Raw genomic sequence first — 19,921 nt, 5'->3', positions numbered from 1 at the left:
ATCTTCTACTTTTCAAGTCGTTGAATAGACAAGACAATCATCAGAAGATTCGCTTTACCTTCGATGACATATAACCCATGGAATCGAAGATAAACATAGATTTATGTTCTTGTCGAAGAAATAATTTTAAAAAAAAGAATTCCAAAATATCGGAAAATGCTGACCCTTTTAATCTCAACTTGAACAAAAGAATCAAGTTATGGAAAAAGATGAATGATTTCAGCATATACATTACTGGCCTGGAAAAAACAATATCGTAGCAAACGCCAACAACAGCACAATTCCCAGGCAGCAGAAGAAGAGACTTTGAAAAAATAGAACAGTTATAGAAATGGAAGTGAATGAATTCATGCTAAGATCTATGAAATTAACATGCAAACTGTGCATTCGTTTTAGACTGTATTGATGAAATCCAAACGATATAAGATGTTAGATTCAAAGAATAGTACAAAACATAAACTATGCAGTCTAAGCCGTGTGCATATGATCGGGTTGTCGTGCCTTAATATCAGCGTGGTGCATGATTGTATTGACGAAATAAACAACAGCAGGCTTCGAAAGAGGAAACATTTCAATTATTTGTAAGGAAAGGTTTATAGTAGATACAGGTGCACTCAAGACACAAGTGGTTAACAATATGCATTAAGTGCTAGCTTTAATGCAATTAAAGGCGATAGAAAGGAAAAAGAGATATTGAAAATAGAATCAAAGACGGAAAAAGTATTACATTGTATGTTAAAACGGGTGAATTTGAAAAATTAGTTGTCAAAAGCAAGCAAGAGTGTTATGCAAAATGAAAATAACACTATTTTGAAATCGCTCTACTATTTTTTCATTGTATCTTTTGCCATTATTATCCCAGCTAAATGTTATTAACTGATTTTTTAAAATGTAAATTTGCAATTTGTAGACGAGATAATGTATTTCATCTGAAACATGCGTTAAATGATAATTTTGTAACTGACTACACTAAACAAGAAATATATAAATTAATTAGCTGCATTATATAGATCTATTTATGCTCCTCTATGACGTGGTGAATACATATTATACGCTATAGATGAAGGAGATTCGTCATTAAAAACAATTAAGCAAGATCGTTCACAATATCTGTCAATCTGAGTATTGAAAATCTTATCTCTTTGGGCTTTGATTTTACCATTTCGATTGGGGGAACCATTCAACACAGATCTTTGACAAAAATCATTGCCTTAAATGTACAGCTTTAAAAGAAACAAATGAACAAATTATGGAAGAAAACTCTGTTTTAATCTTTTGAAAGTAGACCAAAAGAGAACGTCTTGAGTCAGCATGTTATATAAATGCTAGAAGCAGTATCAAAGTTTGTTCCTCTTGAATGAAGCCTATAGCCTCAATAGCAATTATTACAGGAAAATCAATAAGTAAAGATTTCGAATTGTAAAATAAAAACAATTTAATATTGAAGTTATTTGATCGTTATGCTGAAGAAATAAATTAGGCATGAAGGAACTTTAAAATAAATGGAAAACATCAGTAAGTGAGTGATCGATTGAGAAAGCAACATTTCGTCGCTAACTATATTGAACAATCTGGACGTCCTTTTGCTTTATAAGAGTCCACTCATAGTGATCATACTTGTTATGGTTTAATCGATACACTAATACCCGAGAAACAAACAGCACGTGAAATGAAGGGTTTACACGTACACTGTGATTAGGAAGTAAGATATGGGTTCATATTATGATTATCTATACTGTGTATTTAACTTTTATCCATGACTGTATATTGCTACTGACATTTGTAAGCAACACATTATATAGCTAGCGCATGTCCAGTATTGCAGATTTTACTTTTAGATAATATTCATTTGTAAACAAAATGTTTAGTTAGATTTGAGTTCAGTACTCTGATTTCGCCTTGGAAATTCTATTTGGTCTCGATAGTTGTTTAAGCTTATGCGAATAAACCTGAATATGTTTACGAATTTGATGGAAATTTCCATTGAAAATAATCATCATCCTGGACATTTTATTGCGTCTTAGACTTTAATATAAGGATCTGAAGTCAACAAATTGGTCTTTGCTGTTTTATCATCAGTCTAGTAAGGTTATTTTTAGTTGTGCTGAGATATAAATTTTGAGAGGAATTATTTAATTATATTGTTCATTGGAATTACTAAGTGCTCACTGACATTTTAGGCTAAATAATTATATTGGATTATTGTGAATTCATTCAAAGATATTCCAGATTATATCATTGTGATACATCAAGACTGCTGACATATCAGCTCATTAAACGCTCTGTAACTTTTCACAGATTATCCTGATGCGCCCAGCAAACTTTACTTGAGCTGGACATAAATGTGGAAAGATGTACCACTGGGATGCACATGAGGTATGGTAAAGGAAAGAAATCTGTTAGAGTTCCACCTACAAATAGAATGGTTACTGAGAAGACACTGTTCTGGTTGGCATGTCTCCAAGATATGGCGGCCTATTCCAAGTGTTGTTTTCGACCCAAAGGTAGTACTCCTATGTAAATGTATTTAAAGGGCCATGTATGCGAGTCTCGGTCCCATTTGCTGGTCAGTGGCAATAGGGAAAAGGCCGGAATAATGACAGCAGTTGTTATTAAAGCACAATAAAGTTGACTTCAGATGGCGTCTCTTTGAATTTATTTTCGCTTACATCCTTGACAAAAGTGTTAACCTGATGTGATGAGTTTGCTGAATCAGACATGCTTGATTGTTGGATATGTCGAAACAGTTACAAATGTCACAAAATTAAGTTACATCGAAAGATTAAGTCATGCCAAATAGTGCCGCTCTCTTATATCATTGATAATTCGATAATTAACCTAGATAACCAAATCATGATATCTGTGCTTTACTTTGGTGGCTTTTAATGTGATGTTAATTGTTTGAATGTGGCATCCTTTTTCATTTTGACTACATCAATCCAGTCTGAAAATGAATGGATAGACTGAATGTTGATTCTATAGATCTAGCCATGAATCCATTCATCTTCATCAGGTTTAGGGCTATGTATTTTCGTTTATAATTTTCTGATGCTTGAAAACTTTGCAACGTGTAGTGTTCGCTACGATGTTGTTTGTCCAGGCCATTAAATAATGTATTGTAATCATTCATCTTCCTCCATGTATTGAATCATCTATTGAAGTTCACATTAAAAGATACACCTTTTTCCTTTTGATGTTTTTATTTTTATTTTTTTAATTTTACTTTCTGCTGGTCGCTTTCCAATAATATTTCCCACGGTTTATCCTGAATTCCATGGTATATATATATATATATATATATATATATATATATATATATATATATATATATATATATATATATATATATATATATATATATATATATATATATATATATATATATATATATATATATATATATATATATATATATATATATATATAAATATATATATATATATATATATATATATATATATATATATATATATATATATATATATATATATATATATATATATATATATATATATATATATATAATTATTATATGAAGTGTTGTCGCTTTGTCAAGTTGATTGAATGACGTAATTAGCAGTATATAGAAGGCTGGATGTTTGTTAAAAACGTCTTAAGCATATAAGAAAATATTTCTCTGTTCTTGTAAATATGTTTCTACAGCTCTGTGATTCTGGTGTCTCTCAGTTCTTATTCTGTTCAATAATTCTTACATTAATAATGTATTGTCAACTTGTTCCAGTCATGTCCTGATGTCTTTCATGTTGTTCTCATTTAATTAGTAGTAAGTAATATATTGGACTAAAAATGACAGGGAAATGACTATTATAAGGAGTTCATTAATACAGCAGCAAGTAAAGTAGTCACGTAGTGATATATTGGACATGGTGAAATTTTGATAATTTTGTACTGAAATATATGGAAAGTGTTTATGTGATATGTTCTCCTCGATGGTGGTGGTATTCTTTGTTTTTCACAAAGTTATAAAGAAAGTAGACCAACATTTTCTTTTCTGGGGTGTCGCTTCTAACGTTTGGTTGAGGTATTGATAAGCTGTATGGAACGTGAACTCGTAATTTCCTTATACGTATGGAAATACAAATGAAAGTGGCCGCCATTTCATCTGTTTGAATGGAAAATGAGTTCGTGTTTATCTTTTCTTTGCATTAGTACGCAAAGTCGCTCAATCTTAGTAGAAGCGTGTTAGTGTTGTCTCTTATTGTTGTTCTTGTTGAAGTTTATTTCCTTTACAACCAGTAGTTCGATAAATGATATATACCAGCTTTTACTATTTAAATTTAACAAAAGGCCTCGTCCTACTATACATTTCTCCATCTTTACTAAGTCTGTCTCTAACCTGCCCTAAAGTGATTAAAATCGAGTTGACTTCAGACTACAAAGATTTCATTGCACAAAAAACTCTCGATATGAAATTAAACTGGTACTATTTGGATTTTTGTTTACCAAAATATTGATTTTCAAAATCAAACGAATCAATTGAATGATGTGCAGCATATTTTACTGTCTTGTGTTTTGCATTGCGTTTGATATGTTATCATTTACCATTCTACTAATTGTGTTTGCTCTATGTTCATTTCAAGAATGGTGACCTATGCAGTTTCTTTCGTTTGTAAAAGGTGATATAATTCCAAATATTTCTTCACACTATTAACAAAATATCAGGATATGAGAAATAAATCAAAATTTGTTACATTCGCCATTCTCATCTTGATTTATTTTCTATATTTAAACTTCTTTCAACAAGAACGTATTCGTTATGAAACTACTTGTGGAGACAAACGTTGTATTGTCATTAGTGACACTACCACATCTATACACACACAAACTCATAAACATTTACAGGGCTGTTGAAATCATTACTGTCTCATTTTTAGGTGACGTTTTATGTTCGAGATACTTTTTACGTAAACTGATGTAATTTTGAGCGACGTAGATATCACGCCAAATAATTCTTCACATTATTTAGAAAATCAGGATATGGGAAATAAACCAAATGTATCACCTTCGCAATTCTCATCTTAATTTACTGTCCATATTTAAAATTCTTTCAACAAGAGCGTATTCAGTAACCTTAAGTTCGTAATTAGTTCCTGTAATAGTAATGTAGGCGTGTCAGATACACAGATAACCCAAACTTAGTATAAACCAAATCAACGGCTACCAACTATTCCAACTAAAATGAGGTTTATGTAATAACCTCACTTCCCTTAGAGTAAAGAAAACATTGTCTTGAGGCGTTTAAATGTTTCTTATCCCCTAGCTTAGTTTGATTGTCAAACAATCGCATGGGCATTGTTCTATGTATTTAACCAGCTATATATTACCAAGTTCGAGTGTGCGATAGACATAATATTGTGATTCGCGGCTGGTCATATAAATGCTAAGCACATGAAATACATATAAAAGAGATGGTACTGTTTCCCAATTCAAAATGATATCAGCTTCGATACAACTAAGCAGACGATCTTCATAACGTTCCGGGATTGACAGGCGGGGTCCTGCAGGTTGCTAAGTATTAATTTTAAGTGTCATTCAGGATCTTCAATCTAAATTGCCACATTTCGTTGGCGGTCTCGATGTTCTTTCAGGCAAATTAGATAACATTTATTTCTGTGTGAAGACCAACGAAATATTCATCCATAATCTGAGAAATGCCCGACCCACATTTTAAGCGCTGAGCTCTATGAGTATTTGAAAGTACTTTTTTCATTTAAAACAAGCAAAAGATTGCGTCATTGACATGAAACTACCGACTACCACAATTAAAAGTGTTCGCTGTGTTTTCCAAAACAAAATGCTGAAATGTAGTTATCGCCCTTCGCAAAAACAAATCTGTAATAAAGCATTTTGTTTAAAATAAAGGCTTTTTGTTACAGGTTTGCAGCAGTATCTTACGCATATTGGGTAAATATATAATAATACCAAACTGTATTTTTAGTATGAAGGGTCCTAATGTGATGTCCAACTGACGTACATAAACAGGCTTGAAACACCAGTCTAAGTGGAATAGCTGGTGTAATATTATTATAATGGCTCATGTAACACATCCTATTAAAATACTTTGTGCAGTTCATAGAGATGTACATCTGTTCCCTTTTTTGAACCTAAAAACCCCTACGCAGTAAAAACATAATTTTCTAGATGCACTTTACGTTACGTCAGTTTTTATTTCCTAAGGAAGTTCATAATTAGTTTTATTTTCCTTGTATCTTCAACAAATAGGTAGAAAATATAGAACGTCTTTAGGTGAGACGGATCTTGATATGTGAACTATGCTTGTTGAATATTCTAACTCTAAAAAGAATAACTTTTATCGAGACTATCGTTCTCGGTCTGATAACTTATTTAAATATTTTATATACATGCTAACCACTTAGAAGGTAAATTGTGGTAGAGAGAATAATACTTGATTAAGAAGAAGATCAAATACAAATTATGCTAGTTGACAATGACCCTGGGACTGACTTTCAGTGTGTTCAGCACGTGCAGATGCTGCGTTAAATATCACTGTGTCTGGCAAAAAAGTAGGAAAATAAGTGAAAACCTCGTGAATTAAGATGAAACGGAATAATTTGGCCGTACCTTTTTACGATAGTTTTTTTCTACATGATTGTGGATAAACCACCATGCAAGAACTGTTCTTAGAAACAGAAGATAAAACAGCAATTAATACGATTACAGTTGTATTACTACGCTGAAAGCAATTTGTGTGTTCCACATGCTATTGGGTCAATCCACATTCACATACGCTTATTTGCTACAAAGGATAAAACATGAACGAATACGAGTATTTCCGTTTTGTGAAAATCGCTTCATGACCCCGAATATTTATCACACATATATCTTCATTGAAATGCAATCAGTACATCGAGCATATGGCATACAGTCAATGTTTCTCGTGGCTGTGACATTTCGGGATTTTGAAAGCATTATACAATAATGCATGTTAATACTATATGTTAAATTTCCTACGAACAAGATATTTGACAACGGAGAATTGGGCCGACAAACTCTTCATTAATCCGATATGTACGTATCATTAAGCATTGGATAAAGTTGCTAAACACAAATAATTGAAGTCTCAAAAATATAACAATTAATGTTTACAGATATTGAAAGAAAGAATTATAATAACCTGATTTTCATTTTGAGAACTATTCTATTTTGGAGAAACCTGGTATTATTGTAATTCAGTCCATATATCTTCCTTTTCATTGATTTGTAACCAGAGACTAAATGTCATATTTCGTTCTGACTTTGGTTGAGCATTTGTTTCTAAAATAACTATCTCAAGGTAGAAAGCTTAAAAGATATGTTCAAAACTACTTCGTAACTTGGAATAATTGTTCATGGCAGTAACGGAAAATCTTTAAGTAAATTGAGGATTTCATCAAACGTTTAACTATCGAGACTGGTAGACAATTAGGAAAAGAATTACATAAATATTTTTTTTAGTCCTGGGCGTAAATTATGAGAGCGAATAAGATATAATTTCGTCTTAATCTGTCCTCTATACCTTTCGTATAGAATATCGTTAATTGGTCCTTATTGTTGGCAGAAACCAAGCATGTACAAATTACTTTAATTACCCAAAAATGAAATTTTAGCAACTTTAAAATACCTAGATAAGTATGTGCATAAGGCATTCCAATTAAGATTATCTTCTCTCGCAGTCGTGTTTTCTTGCTGTCTGTATGTCTCTCCCTGAGCATGTATGTTCACAGTTTTTTGATCATTATTTGAATTATGTATTCATTCATTTATGCAAAATAGAATGTTTTATGAATTATGGATTATATTGACTATGTGGTCTTTTGTACACATCATATACAAAAATTGTTTTTTTGGTATTCAGACTTTATCATCTGCATATGCAGAAAATGTAAACTTGTATGAGCCTCGTTAGTTGTGATCCCTCATTTAGTGAAGAATATCACAAGTTCAAGGGACATATTATTTAATTGTTCTGCATGTGGTGAGGGTGTCAAAATAAGAGTAAACACTAAGGCCTCATCGGCTCGTGCTTGTTTCGTTATACACAATACAGTGTTGGTCGACATCTATGTCACGTAGCGTTCTCGTTTCAGTTGTTATTGACATTGCAATTTTATTTAAGGTAGTCAAATAAGTTACATCTAGAAAATATTTATGTTGACAGAAGTTAGTTATCAAACGTAAGTCAAATGGACAATGATGAGGCGGACATAACTATCACTGTTGACATCATAGCAGTATATACGTTTACATAGGATCGTATTGCAATGTATTCTGGAGGAAACGATTGTGCACAATTTTAGGTCATTTCTCCTATCTAGATTTTTAAACCTGTTTTGAAGCAATTGTTTGAGTGGTAGCATTGGCCACCGTACTTTAAAAAACATGGAGCAAGAATAATTATTAGAATGATAAATGACACCATATCGTACGATATGAAAACACAGCCCGTTTATTTTTATATTTGTTTAATAGTGATACACATTACCCAAATGAGTCATTTGATTAAAAAAAATCAACCATTTTAATAATCAAAATAAAAAAGCACCAGTATAATTTATTTTCAATAGTTTTTGTTTAAAAATGTCATTGTAAGCAACACTGTTTTTAGGTCACTTTACGGCATGTTGGAGAAAGACTTGGAAAAAGTAATAACAAATATAAGAGAACGTGGCCTTTAGCTGTATTTAAATGGTACGGGCTGGCACACCTATTTATCGCACTAATATGTGAAAAATAAACAAACAACAACAAGAACAACATCAAGACAACACTATTGCACTTACATAAGGATAGAACAACTTTCCTTACTACGATAATGAAACAATAATTACGAGTCCAAGCTCCGTAAAACTAATTATCGTCACTTTCATTGCTACTGCATACCATTATAAAAGCACGAACAGACTTCTGTACTCTGTGATAAATACCCCAAACCAGCCACATCCTACCCACACCCCTCAAACAAAATGCTGGATTACCATCCATAATTCTGCGTGAAAAATAAAACAAAGCCACCACCATGTCTTTTATATTAGAACAGAAGCACTTTCCGTATTTCTAAGTGAGAAATAAAGAAAAAGTCAGACCTTCGTTTTCCTCAATACTTGACGACTTTACTTACAACTTAGAACTGTAGAAATTGGTTTACAAGAGCAGACCAATTTTAGAAGCTGAAGACGTGTCAAAATAGAAATTCAGTACTTTATCGAATACTATTCAAGTCATACAATCGAAGAGACTAAGAGCAGATGATTCTCTTCACCTTGCATAATGAATACAACCCAAGGAATCAAGGATAAACATAGAAATAATACAAATAATATAATTAAAAAATATCAGGACAATTCTGACACTTTTAATGTCAACTTAAACGTAATAATCAAAAGATAGAAAAAGATTAATGATTTCAACATATAAACTACTGTCCTGGAAAAACAATATCGTATCAAACAGCAACAACAGCACAGTTTTCGGGCTGTATAAAAAGAGCAAATGAAAAGTTAGAGAAACTTGGAGGTAGACGAATTGATGTCTGATCTATGAAAATAACATTAAATCTGTCTATTCGTTTCAGACGTGACTGATGAAATCTTAAAGACATATTATGTTCCATTCAAAGAATTCTACATAAAATTACAAGCGGCATATGCAAACAATTATAAAAATCGGGAAGTTGCCACTGAATATCAGTGTGTTGCATAGTGGTGTTAGAGATCCAGACAAAATAATAAAACAGACGAGGAAGCATTTAAATGATTTGGAACAAATGTTTACGCAAATAGATAAAAAAAACGTATGAATTAAGTTTTAGTCTTGATGAAATTAAAACCGACAGAAAGTAGAAACAGACATTCAAAATTGAATCAAAGACGGAAAATGGTTAGCATTACGTTGTAAGTAAAAAGGGGCGAATTGAAAATTAATTGACAAAAACACACAAGAGTCTTATGCAAAACTCAAGTGTTATACTTCTTTACGATTTTAGCATTGCACGTAGCCACAAATATCCTGGCTGTATTAAATTAACTGATTATTTTAAATGTCAGCTTGTAATTGATAATGTATTTCATGTAATAAATGCGTTAATATATAATTCTGTAAGTGAATAACACTAAAGAAAGGAATATATGTAACTTAATTAGTTGCAATTGGCGAATACGCTTATGCTCATGTATGTTGCGCTGAATACAAGCTACACTCAACAGATGAATGATATTGTCATTAACACAATAAAACCAGATCGTTCACAATATATGTCAATTTGAATATTGACAATTTAAACCTTTCAACAATTACATACTCAACATACATTAGACAAAACTCAGTGCCTTAAAATATATGCACACTATATGAAAGAGAACTCTGTTTTAATCATTTGCACGTGACACAAAAGATGACATCTTCAGTCATCGTGTGAAATAAATACTACAAAAGCGTCCAAATGTGCTGCTCTTAAATTCAGCATATTGCTTCAGTAGCAATTAGTACAGGATAATCACTAAGTAACGATTTAGTCTTTTAAAATAAAAACAAGTATAGATTCAAGTTTTATGATCTTACTGCTAAAATAATAACTTAGGTATAAAAGAACGAGGAATACATGGAAAATATCGGATATAATACATATTCAAATTTACGTCTTAATTTAATCTATCTCCATGTAGAAAAAAAGAAATGCAACTGCGTCCGTTTCAAATGAAATTGGGACAGCAATTTTAAAAGATTCGATTAACTGAATATACGTGCATCCCTTTATGTTGAAGGTATTATTGATATAACAAACGCGGGTTTTTCAAAACGAAAGGCACAAATAACATGAATATATTAGGACCATGTTTATTATCAAGAACCCTATTTATGCAAATATTTTTTATTCCAGCGATATCTTAGTATTTTTAACTCTCTTAATGTGAAATTTTTCTTCTTATTTTCATGTCTGCAAATATCATGGACGTATAATGTCCGGCATATGTATACCAATTTATTCCTTCTCCATGTTTGGTGGATCCGTATATTCCATTTAAGTTTGAAGAATGGCAAGTACTGTACCACCATCCTCCTTTGTAATCAATTGCACAATTTGTTGAATTCATTTTGTCGTTGTCCCTATCTTTGGTGGTAAATTTTATACCGGAATGCCCGGTAAAAGAGTCCCCAGCTGTTCCACTGTAGCTTTTTACGATGAGCAGATATCCGCTACTTTCGTCTCCAACCGAGAAAGTATCATACACAGCATGGCTGGTATTCGTTTTTGAAACAGCCAAGTTTATATGCAGCTGGTAATCGGCCGAGGCCGTGAGATCATGTATATTATCATTTCCGAGCCAAATGTTTCCATTCGGATCACCAAAACCCTCTTTATAATCAACCCACTCACGAAAGAAATCAACATCTCCACTGACTCTTCTCTGAATTACAGTCCATCCTCCACCGGCTGTATCCATGTCACATCGAACGTAGATACCATTAGGATGTCCTTTTGGATAAATAATGTAGCCTCCTGTCTTTGTAAAACCCATCTGGTGAATGTCCTGGCAGTCAATTGGTTTTCGAAAATGGTCATGTTGGCATGTAGATGAAGCCACGTGTCCACAATATGTTTGAGGCTGGTTACAATAGCAGTTGCAGGCGCACTGATATGGGCATTGAGAATGTCCGCTTGTAACAAATTCTGCGAACGTCAGGACAGTGAATATTAAAGCAACCATTCCCACGGCAAAGAACATTGAGCAGTTTGATATGGCATTGTAAGGAGGAACTGTCTATTTTTATATCCTACATAAGTGTCAATATACAAAAAGAGGTGGGACTTGAATAATGAATATCCATTTCGACACAATGAGGTCATGCTTAGACGACTTTAGTAAACTCACTATAAACAGATTTGAATGGTTTTTGCCAGAATAACAAATGATTCATTTTCCAAACGAGAAAGTATCCTTTTGTCTAATGAGACTACTTGCAGTCCAACTAACACACGGTGAGCTACACAAATTAACCTCATTCCGGATATAGGCATACTAGAAGAGGAAATTAAACTTCCCGATCCCCATAATCGTTTGAATTTGGTTTAGATTGCGACTTTTAATGTTTATTATAAATCGAAGACTGTAACATCTTCTATCGTTCTGATTTCATCAATCCAGTCTGAAACGAATGTACAGATTGTATATTATTCTCTTAGCTCCTGTCACTAATTCATTTATGTCCATTTGTTTAACTTTCTGTATATTCTCATTTTCTTTTTTTCTGCTGCCTGAAAACGGTGTTGTTGGTGGTGCTTACTACGGTATGTTTTTCCAGGCAATTAATTTAGACCTTGAAATCATTAATCTTTTACAATTGGTTGAATCTTCTGTTCAAGTTGAGATTAAAAGGGTCATAATTTTCCTGATATTTGCGAATTCTTTAATTGTTGTTATTTAATCGCCAAGAATTTATCCCTCCCTTTATCCTCGATTCCATGGGTTATTTATATATTCGATAGTAACACCATGATTGCTTTACCTTTTCGACGAAATGACTTGACTTGTCTGTAGTACATTGTTATGTATATCTATAATCTTTGTAGCTCCTGGTGCATGATTATATTTACTTTTTGTAAGTTTGAGTCATGGCTGTAAATTATATATAATATCTTTTGCTATAAATTTGTGCACATGACCTTATTCTGTTAAGAAGGCAAATTACATAGGATCTATAAATAATTGTTTACGTTTGTGTTGACCATTATTAATAATAAGACTCAATGGCGCCATCGGCTTCATTTCTGATTTCCTGATGGGGTTTCGAAGTTAATTAGGTGAAATATATTTTATGTAATTATAATAAAGCGTATGTACAAACTTCAAGAATATTTTTATATATTTAACTACTTAGTATATAAAATAATTTTAGAACCTTTTCACATCATCAAACAGGTAAATACAATAAAAGCCAACCAGTAATATAAAGTTAAGAAATGAATGTATCATCTAAAGAAGTATATTTCTATTCAATATGTACTAGTACTAGTACTGAGAGCTTAGTGCCAGTATTTACCATAATTTCACAATCAAGGGACATTCATGTACAAATATCATCTGTTAAACAGCTCAAGTAAGGAACATATAAAATTATCATCTAGACAGACGGATTAATGAAAGCAACGTGCTTAAAAATCTAAAGTAGTCGCATGGTCCCACAAACGCAGGCAGTTTGAATCGTCTCTCTTTTGCGACTCTAAAAGCAAAAGCATCAAGGATATAAAATAAATGTACACCACTTAGTCGTTTGATTCATTACTTTATAATTTCTTACAAGATTGTCGCCAGAGCGTCACCACCAATCATCATAAATTTGTGTTTCAGTCCAAGTGTAAACGATCAGTCTGCTCGCTAATCTTTCCAGTTCCTGGAAGAATCCATTTCAGGGAAGAGGTGGGGTTCTTGGACTACACATACAAGAAGATTATCTGCGTCGAGTATTTCAAATGAAAAGTTTTAATATTCCTCCCAAAACTTGAACAGGATGAGAACGGGAAGCGATTTAGCACTAATGTAAATGGGTACAATGTCATGTAACTCACAACGTTACAGAAAGTTACGGATTTAACTGGAGCTTATCTAATAAGAGCTGCACCAATTATGTTGTTTGAGCAAACAGACACGCCCAACCTAACATTGACGCCGTGTTAGCAAAGAAATTTCCGTTTGGTTTGAAACTGGAATAGCGTGACAGGGACAGGGATCCATTAATTAAGAAGAAGCGAAATTACTATCATACACACCCATAATGAATGATGTTGCTTGAACCGATCTAAATATACAGTGCACACACAAAAATAAACGCTATATCTATATATATGTACACAGAGAGAGAGAGAGAGAGAGAGAGAGAGAGAGAGAGAGAGAGAGACAGAGAGAGAGAGAGAGAGAGAGAGAGAGTTACTCGTTAATTACAAGATACATCCTTCGATATAAACCAGGACAGTGGACCTTCACTTAAATGATATTTCGAGTTCTTTTTTATTTCTGTTATGATTTTGTCTTATCAATCGTTAGCAAGTACAGCTTTAAATTATGTATCCGTCTTATTAAAAGAAACATCTAAGATACTCATTAGCGAGAGACAGATACAGAGTGATTGCATATGTGTGTGCACGAGAGAGAGAGAGAGAGAGTCAGTTGACAGAGAAGAGAAAGTAATTCTGTTCATAAAAGTTATCTTTAAAGATCCTGATACGAGCTGTTTAAAATAATGACGATAGCAGAAGAGGATAATTTAAAGGATACAATTTTATAATTATTTCATTGACAATTGACTCCCTTTGCATATCGGTCTTCAGTTATAGAACCAAACAGAAATATATTGACTATCAATTGATGTCATTGCGTTATAGTCTAGTTTAATTTCAATTACAAATTGACACGATCATATCTGACCTTTCTGCATGTTTCCAATCTCTACATATTAGCGCAAAAATTTCTCGTCATGTAGCTGACCAGCTATAACGATTTGCAACAATGCATACAGATTGATACAAAAATAAAAAATGGAATTTGAGATAACATGAGTAGTGATTGCATTTATTAGACAAATGTTGTTTTAGTATTATTATTATTATTATTATTATTAGCAGTAGAAGTAGTATTATATACGGATTGATTACATTCATTAGACAGAGTTTTGTCTAATTCATGAGGATTGATTGCATTCAATTGACATACTTAAGTCTATTTCATGACGAGCTTTATATTCAGTAGAAAGAGTTATCATAGCGTAAATGTATAGCGTAAATGTATAGCGTAAATGCACACGATATGGAATATAACTCTGTTTTAATCATTTGAACGTAACACAAAAGACGACGTCTTCAGTCAGCATGTGATATACAGAATAGAAGAAGCTTTAACGTTAGTTCCTCTTAAATGCAGCATAAAGAGTCAATAGCATATACTACAGAAGAATAAAAAGTAACGATTTCGCATCGCATTTTATAAGAAAATAAGTGTATATTCAAGTTAATTGATCTTACTGATGAAGAAATTAAATTAGGCGTAAAGGAAATGGAAATGGAAAATATCGGTACAAAATAGAGATTCAAATTTACGTATTAATTTAATCTATCTCCAAAAAAATAATTACAACTGCGTCCGTTTCAAATGCAGCAGTGACATCAAGATAGAAACGTTCTACAAATTGATTATACCTGCGTACTTCTATGAGGAAGTATTGATATAGCAAAAACGGTGTATTTCAAAAGAAAATTCGCAAATAACATGAACCCTATTTTACTTATTTTCAACAACCATATTTATACAAATATTTTTTATTCCGGTGATATATTAATAATTTTTTACTCTCATAATGTGAAACCTTTCTCCTTATTTTCATGTCTGCAAATACCATGGATGTTTCAAATCCGGCATATGCATTCCAATTTATTCCTTGTCCATGAAGAATCCATTTAAGTTGGAAGAACGGCAAGCATTGTACCACCAACTGCCTTTGTATTGACTGGCACAATTTAATACATTTTTTATGTCGTTGTCCATATCTTTGGTGCTGAATTTCATATCAGAATGAGAGGAAAAAGAGTCCCGCGCTGTTCCACTATAGCTTTTTACGTTGAGAAGATATGCACTACTTTCGTCTCCAACCGAGAAAGTATCCTACACAGCAAAGGTGGTATTTGTCTTTGAAACAGCCAAGCTTATATGCAGCTGATAATCAGCCTAGGCCGTGAGGTCATGTATATTGTCATTTCTAAGCCATATATTTCCATTAGGATCACCAAAACCTAGTTTATAGTCACCCCACTCACGAAAAAAATCAACATCTCCGCTGACTCTTCCCTGAATGACAGTCCATCCAATACCAGCTGTATTCATGTCACATCGAACATAAAAACCATTAGAATGTCCTTTGGGATAAATAATGTAGCCTCCAGTCTTTGTAAAACCCATTTGATAAATGTCCTGGCAGTCTCTTGGTTTTCCGAAATAGTCATTTTGGCATGGCGGTGACGTCACGTTTCCGCAATAAGTTTGAGGCTGGGTACAATAACAGTTGCAGGCGCAATGACATGGACATTGAGCATGTTCACTTGTAATAAATGCAGCAAACGTCAGTAAAGAGAAGAATAAATCAATCATTGTCATGGTAAAGAATATTGAACAAAACATTATCAGGTAAAGATTGTTCTCTCCTATAGCAGAATATGGAAATGTTTAAGAGGTTTGCCCTCTTTTATAAGATGCATAAGTGTCAATATACAAAAAGGGGTGGGACTTAAATAATAATTATCTAGATCGATTCGTTGATTTCATTGGTTAAGCATGCCAGGACGGATGTAAACAATTCACTTTAAATACATCAGAATCAGCATGAAATATAATTATGACATTTTAGCTGAAAACTAGTTCAATTATATAATACTAATAATGAGGACTTTGTATAGCGCCATATAAGATAAAAACATGTAATAATATAATTACAAAAACAAACACCATGACATTAGAAAAACATTGCAAAATAAAAAAGAAGGTGAGAATATTTCAGGTAGGAAACATTATTAGGTATTTAAGTTTGTTCTTGCAGTCAAAATAAGTGAGTTTTGAGAGCCCTCTTGAATGTGATAACTGTGTCTTTGTGTCTAGTTCAGTGGGCAATTCATTCCACGTTGCTGGGCCCTGGTGTGCAAAAGAACGCTGTCCACATGACTTTGTTTTCATAGTGGGAATAATGAGTATACCATTGTCAGAAGAGGAGCGTAAGTATCTTGCTGGTGTGTGCACATGTGTGAGGTCGGATAGTTATGTTGGGCTAGAGTCCGACAGCGAAACGTAGCACAGAGAACCAATTTTGTGTTTGATTCGGGATCGAATGGATAGCCAGTGTAGAGTACAGAGCAGCGGGGAGGTGTGCTCTGATCGTGATACTCTTAGTATGATCGCAGCAGCTGTGTTTTGAACGTTTTGAAGTTTCTGGAGTAGATATTGAGATGAACCAGACAGAACTGAGTTACAATAGTCCAGTCTTGAAAGTTCTAATCAACACACAAGTGTTTTAGAGGCATCAACTGAAAGATATGTGCGAATAGAGCTGATGCGTCTCAGCTGAAGATATACAGCACTACATATGTTCATGTTATGTTGGTGCAATGTGAGGGTACTGTCCAGAGTAACACCTAGATTTCTTACTGATTGTGTGACGTTATAGACAATAAAACGTTGACGTTAAAGACAATAAAACGTTGACATTATAGACAATAAAACGTTGGTCTCCCTCTATTTCATGTAAAGTACTCGTTTCAGGTCTTGTTGTTATGGTAATTTCATGCAAGGTAGTCAAATACGTTATATCTATAATGCATTTATGTTTAAAGAAGTTTAACTATCAAACGTAAGTCATAGTCAATGATGAGGCTGGCATAATTAGTTTCTTTACTGCTGCCATCAATTTAATATCTGAGTTAAATTATGATTTAATTGCAAATTAATCTAGAGGAAACAGCTGAACACACTTTTTTGTATTTTCACCCATCTCGACTTCTGAAACTATTTGGAAATGGAAAGAAACTGCGTAGGTGCGTTAGTTTGCTTGAAATACATATGGAGAAACAATGATTAGCAGAATCATAAATGATGCAAAAAAGTACTGGTGTCACTTTCATAGCTAATGCATTCAATTACAAAAGCACGAGCAGATGTTCTGTACTGTGTGAGAAATATCCACTCCCAACCGCATGCTTTCCATATCCCCCAAAAAGAAAGTGCTGGACATCTTTTCTTACAACTGAGTGCAAAACAAACAAAGCCACCATCATGTCTTAGACCTTACAACACAACCACTTTCCATGTTTCTGAGTAAAACATAAAGAAACAAATTAATAAACACCCTCACAAAAGAATCATGCCCATGAATGTCTTCTTCATCACTTTATTTAGAGAGTATAACTTGAAAAAGATCAAGAGGTAGAGGGAAAAACTGGAAAATAAAATGCTAAAAATCATTATTGAAAAGAATGATAATAAAAGACACCAAAATCTCAGAGCTGTAGAAAGAGATGCACAAGAACAGACAAAAATATATTTAGTAGCTGAAGATGTGATTAGATGGAAATTCAATACTTTATATACTATACTTTATATACTACATGTAATGCTTCGAATCGACAAGACAACGAACGTATGTTCCTCTTCACTTTTGATGATATATACAATCGAAGGGACCTAGGATAAACAGAGAGATATTTTGTTAGCGAAGATATAATAAACAATTAAAGAATTCAAAAATAGTACCAAAATTCTGACTCTTTTGATTTCATCTTGAACAGAATAATCAAGACCTGGGAAGACGAATAATTGCAGTATTTACTAGCATGAAAACAACATTAGCGTAGCAAACACCGACAAAAGCACAGTATTCGAGCTGCACAAAAAGAGAAAATGAAAAACCATTAGAGAAATTCCAAGAATGAAGGTAAATAAATTCATGATAAGATCTATGAAAATTATATGCAATATGACCATTCATTTTAGAGTGAATTGTTTAAATCAAAATGATATAAGAAGTTACATTCAAAGAATGTTGTAACACATTACAAGCGGCAATCTAAACCATATGCAAATGATTATGGAGATCGGTAAGAGGTCGCTCACTGTGTATGTTGTGCACGGTAGTACAGGAACATCATTTAGTAACGATTTCCCACTTTAAAATAAAAACAACTTTATATTAAAGTTATTTGATCGTTATGCTGAAACAATAAATTAGGCATGAAGAAAATGAAAAATACATTAAAAATAGCGGACAGAAAACACTTGACTACTTGAGTGAACGATTGAGAAATCCAGGTTTTGTCGATACTTTTATTGAACAATCTGGACGATCCTTTTTATACGCGTCTACTTTTAGTGATCACGCTAGTTATTGTTTAAGCGATACACTTATACATAATAAACAAAGAGCTCGTTACATGAAATGTTTACACGAACACTGTGATTAGCCAGTAAGATATGGATTCATATTATGTACATCTATACTGTGTATTTAACTTTTGTCCTTGATTGTAGACAGATTGCCACTGTCATTAGTAAACAACACATTATATAGTTAGCTTATGTCCAGTATTGTAGATTTTACTTTTAGATAATATTCATTTGTAAACAAAATGTTTAGTTAGATTTGAGTTCAGCACACTGTTTTTCGTATGATGAGCTGAATACAGTGTACACGCGATAGATGAAGGAGATTTGTCATTTAAACAATAAAGCAAGATTGTTCACAATATTTGTCAACTTGAGTAGTGAGAATTTAAACTGTTTCGGCTTTGCTTTTATCATTGCGTCAGATGATACTATTCAACACTAACATACTCAATAGACATTAGACAAAAATCTGTGCCTTAAATTTACAGCGTAAAAGAAACACATGCACACCATAGGGAAGAGACTCTGTATACATTATTTGAACATGATACGAAAAAGGACGTCTTCAGTCATCGTGTGAGATAAATACAAGAAGCAGTATTTATGGTTGTTCCTCTTAAATACAACAAATAGATTCAGTAGCATGTACTATTAGAGAATCAATAAGTAACTATTTTGGATTTTAAAATGAAAAGAACTACACATTTAAATTACTTGATCTTACTGCTGAAGAAATATATTAGGCATGAAAGAAATGAAGAATACATGGTAAATATCGGTAAAAATATACAATTGACGGCTTGAGTGAACGATTGAGAAAGCTAGGCGTGGTCACGAACTACCTAAATCAGTCTGGACGGTCTTTTGTCCTTATGTGCGTCTACTCATAATGCTAATAGCTCATATGGCTTAAACTATACGCTAATCCTTGAGAATCAATGATCACGTTAAATGAATTATTAATACGAACTTTGTGATTAGCAAGTAAG

General features: G+C 33.0%; 1 pseudogene; it reads right to left on the bottom strand.

The window, feature by feature from the left end:
- Nucleotides 1-10,838: 10,838 nt before the first annotated feature.
- LOC149793735 (microfibril-associated glycoprotein 4 pseudogene) lies at nucleotides 10,839-11,779 on the bottom strand (annotated as a pseudogene).
- Between the last annotated feature and the right edge of the window lie 8,142 nt (nucleotides 11,780-19,921).

This window comes from Sinohyriopsis cumingii, chromosome 8, assembly GCF_028554795.1.
Source record: "Sinohyriopsis cumingii isolate HCF-2022 chromosome 8, ASM2855479v2, whole genome shotgun sequence".
Classification (NCBI taxonomy): Eukaryota; Metazoa; Mollusca; class Bivalvia; order Unionida; family Unionidae; genus Sinohyriopsis; species Sinohyriopsis cumingii.
This window is presented reverse-complemented; position numbering and strand designations above follow the sequence as displayed.